Below are 8684 nucleotides of genomic sequence, written 5' to 3'. Positions count from 1 at the left end.
CATCACATACTGGCAGTTTTAGAGTCACTGAGACCTGGGTTTGAGTCCCAGCTCTTTCACTAGTATATAACTTGAAAAAAGGCTTAAACTTTATAAACTTCAGTCTCTCCATCTATAAAATGGAGAAATAACAGTATTAATCATATAATGTACTCTTAAATGACAGCTACTATCACCAATACTAGGAGGAGGATGACCACGGTGACTTACTCGCCCATCCTGAAAAATGTCCCAGAAATGGGAACCTAATCCAGATAGAGCAAGCCCTACAAAATGCAAGAACCTTCTGTGGAGGTACCATTCCATTTATGAACTACAGTCACTCAAATAAAGGTTTCTAAAAAAAATAGTGATCACATTTTTCATAATTCTTAAAAGGCATGGTTGATAAGATACTGCTAAACCAAGTACATATACATGCATGTCCACAGCAGCTCTAGTCACAATAGCCAAAAGATGAAAACATAAGTCATCATCAACAGATAAATGAACAAACACTATAGAATATCATTCATCCATAAAAAAGGAATAAAGTACTGATACATGCTACAACATGGATGAACCTCCAAACCATCCTAACCAAAAAAAAACCCAGACACAAACGTCACATACAGATTTTCATTTATATGAAATATCCAAAATAAAGAAAAACCACAGAAACAGAATGCAGAATAGTGGTTGCCAGGGGCTGAGAGGTGGGAAGAGGGAGAATATGTTTAATGGGTAAAAGGTTTTCCTTTGGGGTGATGGAAGTGTTTTGGAAACAGAATGGTGGTTCAACAACATTTTGAATATACTTAATGTCACTGAACTGTTCACTTCATTTTTTAAATTTTTTACTTTTTAACTTACATCCAAGTTAGTTAGTATATAGTACAATAATGACTTCAGGAGTAGATTCCAGTGATTCATGCCCTACGTATAACACCCAGTGCTCATGCCAATAAGTGACTTCCTTAATGCCCCTTGCCCATTTAGCCCATCCCACCACCCACCTCCCCTCCAGTAACCCTCAGTTTTGAACTGTTCATTTTAAAATGGTTAATTTTCTAATATGTGACTTTCACTTCAATATTTCTTAAACAAGCAGGCATAGTACATAAAATGAAAGCCAACAATTATTAGTACGTTTTATTATCTTACCAGTAAGTTATTTTTAGCCCCTCAACAAAATATAAAATCACTCTTACATTATTAATAGATATATTTATTGATATGGTAATTAATGTTTGCTAGACTTTCATCTAAATTTTCCTTGTTCCAACCCACAGACCCTACTGTATGAGACTCTGAAAACTGAAAAGTTTGGGGAAGGAGCTTGGTCAGCTGCTTTCCATCTTTCTAAATTGACATTTTCTATGGTGACCCCACTGACCAGCTTCACTCTCCAGCCCTCCGGCAACTTTCTAGGGAGGTTAGGTTCTAAAGCCACAGATAAATACATGCTGGTGCAAAGGGACTGTCTTGATGTTGACACTTAATAGCTACAGGCTTCAACCACCTCATATACAAAATGGAGAAAATAACACGCCTCCCCCAACCCCCGCCCTGGGTCCTGCTGCACAAAGAAGCTAATATCGGTGAGAACTGCACTAAGAACACATGCTAGCTGCTTGCATGTGCTCAACAATGGCAGCTACGTTCACTGTTATTTTTTTCAAGTGAAAGCTCTATTGTGTGAAAAGAGATTTAGTGAATCCTGTGGCAAATTATGTAAGGGATTTTAAGTAAATTCTTACTTAAAATAAGTCAGCAATTAAAGCAATCCACAAGTGGTCCAGAATGCTTTGCAAAAGAGTTCCCCTTTCATAGGCATGTGGTAAGTAAAAGCTGTGTTCATCTGTCAGGGATGCCACAGGATGTTTGCTGTCATCTGAATCGGGGAATAACACCTACCTCATAGGGTTATTTTACAGATTAAGAAAATCACAACGGAAAAAGGCATGGCCCAATATGACATAGCGAGGTGTTCAGAGGTTGTTCAGAGCTATTGTAATTACTTCTGTTACTAACTCATTATTAGAGAAGATTCTAGCCCAGAGTAGATCAGCCAGAAGACTCCCTTCCAACTCTTGGTGGCACAACTTTATAGAAAGTCTCACTGCTGAGTGTATTTTCCTGTTTACTTAATAAGAATATCTGCATCGTTAATATTTCAGGAAGAAATACAGTCCAGGGGTCCTAAGGGCTGAGATTTTTGAGGACTCATAAAAATGTTTATCCTGAGCTATTCCTGGAAGCATTGTTTATAAAATGCTAAGACTGAGAAATAACTAACACACACAAAGTTAGAGAACTGGATACAAACAATGGTGCATGATTAAAAGCACAGGCTCTGAAGTCAGCCAGCCAGGTTTAAAGCTCCACTCAGCCTTTGGCAAGTTAACCTCCCCCAGCCACGCTTTCCTCTTATTCATAGAGTAGTTGTGAGAATTAAAGCAAGTAAAGCATTTAGCACAGTGCCTGACATAACCAGCCTCCAGTGATGGCGATGATGATAACGATGGTGGTGATGGTGGTGATGATGCCGCCACCACCATGAAAAATAATGCTGTAGGTCTATATTTTCCTCCTTCATAAATAAATTAATATATGTGGCTAAATTTTTACACCAGGTCATGCAATAAGGAAATCACAATACCTTAATCCAACCACGGATTACTGTCTCCTTTATATCTTTCTTTAGTTTCAGCAGTTTTCTTTTACAATGACTTTAGAATCTAAAAAAAGAAAATCTTTTCTATTTTAGCAAAATGAATAAAGAAGAAAGGAAAGAGAAGGTGAAGGAAGGAAGAAGGAAGGAAGGAAGAGAAGGAGGTGAATATTTGCTCTATAGGGCTAATTCCAGTTTCCCCTATAGCTGAATTCAGTGCCTTCTCTGGACCATTATAATTGCTATTATTTGAAGACTCAAGGATTTTTTCCCCTGAAAAATGAAAAATTCTTTTGTAATGCAAATGGTCTTTCTCTGGTATATTTGCCCTATAATTTGGAAATAGGAAGTTTCTTAAATTTTTTAAATGTTTTTTTATTTATTTCTGAGAGAGAGAGTTAGCGTGAGCAGGGGAGAGTCAGAGAGAGAGGGAGACACAGAATCTGAAGCAGGCTCCAGGCTCTGAGCTAGCTGTCAGCACAGAGCCTGATGCGGGGCTCAAATCCATGAACTGCAAGATCATGACCTGAGCCAAAGTCGGACACTTAACCGACTGAGCCAACCAGGCACCCCAAGTAATTAGAAGTTTCTTAAAGGCAGGGCAAACATGAGTGCCCATCCAGACAATGGTAATCTTTTTTCTTTTCTGAAGTTAAATTTTTATCATTTTCAAGCATACAAAAGTGAAAGAAAGAAGAGTATGAACACCTCTGTAGCCATCACTTAATTTCAGTAATGATTAGCATTTTGCTATGTTTGCTTTCTTTTCTCTCTCTAACACATACAGATATACTTTTCTCTTTTTTCTTTTATTTATTTATTTATGTACTTATTTATTTACTTATGTATTGCTGAACCACTTAAGTGCAGACATCATCCCACTTTGCTCCTAAACACTTCACTTGAGTACAACTTGCTGATGAATAGGGCATTCCCCTACATAGTCACAATAGTTTTGGCTAAGGGCAATTAGGTTCCATGCCAGTTAAGATTGCCATGTAACCATTTATTCATTCCACAAATATTTATTGAACTTACTATCAACCAGTGAGCTAGAGTGATGAGCAAATAAATATGATCCTGCTCACAGACAGATTGACATTTTAAAATATCACACCAATCACTATACAGTATATAATTCCAAGTGTGGTGAGGGTCATAAAGTGCCCCAGTATATTTACTTCAAACTTACCTTTGATTACCTACTACTGTTTTGATTATAACAATGGCCAGTACTGAGTGTATTAATTTATAGTTATAAATGACAAAAACCATACTGAAACTAGCTTAAGGGTAAAAAGGAAATTGAATTGTTCACTGTAGGCACACCCAGAAGGAGGAGCTGAAATGGTAATAACTCCCTTTGAATTTCCAGACCACCAGCATCTTCTTCCTCAGTGTTGATTTTATCCTCAGGCAGCGTCTCTTCCACGTGGCCAAATTAAAGTCTACTGCCAATCCAGGTACACAGGCCTATAAAATTCTAGATCTAGGAGAATGAGCCTTCTCTCCCAGGGTCCCTATCCAACTCCTAGAGGAGACCTGATTTGCCCAGTTTGGCAAATCATGTACTCTCTCCAGACCAATACTTGAGGCCAAAGGAATGGAGTGCTCCCACTGATCAGGCTGTGTCCTGTGCCCACTCATTGTACTTGAGCTACATGCAGAATCGATGCCATCAACACTCTAAACAATGGTTCTTGTACCAAAGTAAAAGGTATTGGATGGTCAAAAGCCATCTAGCCACCCCATGGCAGTGTCTGAAATTGTGCCTCTCCACAGGTCCTGGAGGTCTTCATAATACTGTGCAGTGCACACTCCAAGCCCAATACCAGCAGGTGGGGACAGGAGGCAAAGGCTTCCAGTTTCTAGCCTGATCTGTGTCTTAACAGGCAGAGTCCACCAGAGGTCAGGGCAGAGCGCAAAGCAGGAATCGTCTGGGGCTAGCTCAAATCAGCAACTCACGCCAGACTTCCGAGGACAGGAGCAGGCTGCAGCCGCCAGAAAGAAAACTCAGGCTGAGGCAAAGCAACCACGTTTCCTTCACAACTGCCCTCCTAAGATGCAGGTCTAGACTTCGATGCAGGGGCAGACGGGGTTAGGAACGTGATTTTTAAAACACTGTATTTTGCAACTGCACATATTCTGCTGAAGAAACACAGATACCAGGGCCTCAGAATCATGCAGAGTGAGCGAGATACCAAATGTACCAATGTGAAATCGGCCAGAAAAACTGGATTTTGTTCTCTGCCCCTACCTGCCTCTTGAGACTCACCTTCCACCATCCTTCTCCCTGTTCACAGTCAGCCACACTGATGGCCTTTCTGCGACTTGATCATGCCAAGCTCATTCCGACCTCAGGGCCTTTGCACTTGTACCCTCTGCTTGGAAAATCCTTTTCCTAGCTTTTCCCTTATTGAGGTCCTTCTTGGTGCAGGAGTCTCTTAGGAAATGTTAGGACCACATCTAAAATTGTGCCCCACCCAGTAGCACTAATACATCACCCTGTTTATTCCCTTCATGTCATTTATCACCTCTCAACTTACCTGTTCATTTGTTCATTTGTTTCTCCCAGCCCACAACAAAACACAACCAACTCAAGGACTTTATTCTGCAGTTTACCACAGTACCTAGAATAGTGCCTCCTCAGACCACATGGGCTCAGGAAATGTGATGAATGAACAAACAAATATGAATGAGCCCCAGTTTCCCACACATAAAATGAGATGGTTACATTATGTACTATTCACAATGGTAAAATACAGTGAACATGTACTGCATGTTGGGCACAGTGATAAGGCCTGTGGGTAGCACTGTAGATGGCTGCCTTTATATCTTTTCAGTCCTAACGAGATCTCAAATAGTCTCAGAACCTCAAATATCCAAGATGTTTTTGATGCCCAAATTCCTCACTTAGCCATTTATTCCTTTCTTTTAGCTCAGAACCTTTCAAAAACACTTTTTGTTACAGAAACTTTTGTTGAAGTGAAATTTCACTTGGAAGTCTTTTTTTTATTTTTTTAATGTTTTTATTTATTTCTGAGAGAGAGAGAGAGAGAGAGAGACAGCGTGAGCAGGGGAGGGGCAGAGAGAGAGGGAGACACAGAATCTGAAGCAGGCTCCAGGCTCCGAGCTAGCTGTCAGCACAGAGCCAGACGGGGGGCTCGAACCCACGAACCGTGAGATCATGACCTGAGCCTAAGTTGGACGCTTAACTGACTGAGCCACCCAGGCACCTGTGAAAGTCTTATATAAAAACCTGGGGGGAGGGGGAGTATATGTATTAGACCATTAAAAACACCTCCAACAAATTTCAATAGGAATCAAAGACCATCATCTCTGACCACAAGGTAATTAAGTTAGAAATTTATAACAATAGATGAGGAGACATTTCTCTTTGTAGTATTCCAGCTAATAACTGAATGGATAATAGAGTATTTCACTACTTGTCATGATTTAATGGATCGAGGCAATAAGAATGGAAGCCAGCTAACATAACAAAGAGAACATCAGAGGACACGTACCTCCTGATAAAAGAACACACCACCCGTGAAGGAGTCTCACCAAAAAGATCAGATTAAACCTCAACACTGAAGTATCAATTTACAGGAAATACAGAGGAAACCTGCTAATCTACATCACAAGAACACGATCAGCAAATCCAAACAGAAGGACAGTAGAAAACTGAATTCCTCCAAAATAAATCATGAGAGAAAAAAGGAGATGGAGCAAAACCCGATTAAAGGAGGTATAAGAGACATACCAACCAAGCACAATTCGTGGACCTGTTTTGGATCCTGATTCAAGCGTGCAATCTGAAAAATAAAAGATTTCAAAATATATGAGAAAAAAATTAACACTAAATAGATGATATTGAGGAATCATCATTTTAGAATGGTATTTTATTTATATTTTACAAACTGAAATATGAATAGAATGAAAAAGGTTAACAAAAAGAGAAATTAAAAATTTCCACCCATTCAGGCATTTAAAAATACTCTAAGCCAAAAAAATTATTAGAGCCAGAAAAATTATTTTTCAAACTAGAAATGAAAAAGCCACTGAAGCATCATACAGGTTTCAATTCTCATAAATATCAATAAATATAACCCACATAAACAGAAAGCTATCGGGAGTTCTCAGCAATTCTTTTTTAAGTCAAACAGACCTTTGAGACCAAAAATTGAGAGAGAGAGAGAGAGAGAAACACTATGGATGATTACCAGTCAAGATTGGTCCCTTTCTTGCTGTGACCTCACAGCAGCCATTATTATAGAATTCCAAGCACCTACATAAGACCCTGGTTGGGCTGGTTTTCAAGGATCTGAAGGACATTCGACTAAAGTTAGCTTGTTTTCTCTTTGGCATCATGGCGTTTTTTCTTTATTTTTTTCTCTCTTTCCATTTTTCTGACTTTTTTACTTTTCCTTTTTTCTTTTTTATGTTTTTTCTTTCATTTTTAAGTTACTCCTTTTTCTCATTTTTTTTTTTTGCAATTTGTTAGTATTTTTTTTTGTTCATTTTTAGTCTAGCATTGCGTTTTAATTCCATTATAAAGATCACTTCATCAGGTGGTCTTTGGAAGTGATTTTTTTTTAGAGATGACCTGGACCAAGCTTCTCACCAGCTTATCCCAAGCTTAAATTCCCAAGCTTGCTTTCAAGCCCAGCTATTAATCCAACATGTTGCAGGGCTTCTCAGCCATCTCTGGTGAGGAGAAACATGTTGGCGACAGAATTCCTCCAGCCTCCAGAGACTATCCCAAAAAGTAAAAATCATGAAGGCTTTGAAACCTCCCAACAGAGTGAGATTATGTGAAGTGATGGAGACTAGGACACGCCAGCTGCTTGTCATAGGGTATACTAGTGGAGGTGAGTACCTAGTGGTTCATGGAAGTCTGCACAAAAAAGAGATCAAAGTCAAATTCTGCCAAATAGTGTTTGCTATACAGTACTAGCACCACAAGTTTATTGTCCATAGAGACTTAAAGACAGAAAACGAGCTCTTGCATGCTGACATGAACATTAAGATTGCAGACTTTGGTTTCAGCAACTAATTCACCTTTGTAACAAGTTAGATAACCTCTGGAACAGTCTTCCTTAGTACTTCCCTGGCATTCTCTCTGGGTCCAAAGTATGAGGGACCTGCCATGGTTATGTGGAGCCTGGCAATCATTTTCTATACACTGGTCAGTGGATCCCTGCCTTTGATGGACAGATCTTCAAGGAGCTGCAGGAAGAAGTGAGCAGAATATACCAGATTCCCTTTGACTTGCGCATGGAATATGAAAATCTGCTCAAGAAATTTCTCATTCTCAATGTCTCAGCAAGAGAGGCACTTTAAAACAAATCATGAAGGATCCATGGATGACTATGGGTCATACAGATGAGGAGCTAAATCCTTATGTAGAGCCAGTCTCTTGAGTACAAAGACCTCACGGACTGAGCTGATTGTGTCCATGGGTTACTCCATGACAATATCCAGGACTCACTGACAGGCCAGAGGTACAAAGAAGTGATAACAAGCTATTGCTTCTGGGATACCAGAGATCCAAGCTACAGGTCTACACCTTCATTGAAGTCCCAGCCTTCAACAGATCTGACCAAGAGCAGCACTCCCTCCCCATCCTACAAGGTACAGCACTGGATCTCTGCCAATTCCAAGCTCTGAGTTTCAATGAACCTGTCATGCCTAACTTTAATTGCTATATTAGTCAACAAGGATGATGACCATAACAAAATGCCACAGACTGGGTGCCTTAAACAACAGAAATTTATTTTCTCACAGTTCTGAAGTCTCCAAGTTCAAGATCAAGGTGCTTTAAGGGCTGGTTTCTAAGTGAGAGGTCTCTTTCTGGCTTCCTCTCTATGTCTGCACATAGCATGTCCTCTGCAACCTATGTATCCCTAGTATCTCCTCTTCATATAAGGATACCAGTCATATTAAATTAGGGCCCCTCCATATGACCTAATTTAACTTTTATCACCTCTTTAAAGGCCTTATGTCCAAATAACATTGGGGGTTGAACTTC

At 39.6% G+C, this 8684-nt stretch overlaps 1 pseudogene; it reads left to right on the top strand.

Annotated features, from left to right (window-relative positions):
• Positions 1–1513: 1513 nt before the first annotated feature.
• LOC144245405 (serine/threonine-protein kinase MARK2-like) lies at positions 1514–8323 on the top strand (annotated as a pseudogene).
• The last annotated feature ends 361 nt before the right edge of the window (positions 8324–8684 follow it).

Source organism: Crocuta crocuta, unplaced genomic scaffold, assembly GCF_008692635.1.
Source record: "Crocuta crocuta isolate KB4526 unplaced genomic scaffold, BGI_CrCroc_1.0 scaffold343, whole genome shotgun sequence".
Lineage (NCBI taxonomy): Eukaryota > Metazoa > Chordata > Mammalia > Carnivora > Hyaenidae > Crocuta > Crocuta crocuta.
The sequence above is the reverse complement of the archived record's forward strand: the minus strand, read 5'-3'. Positions and strand labels throughout refer to the sequence as shown.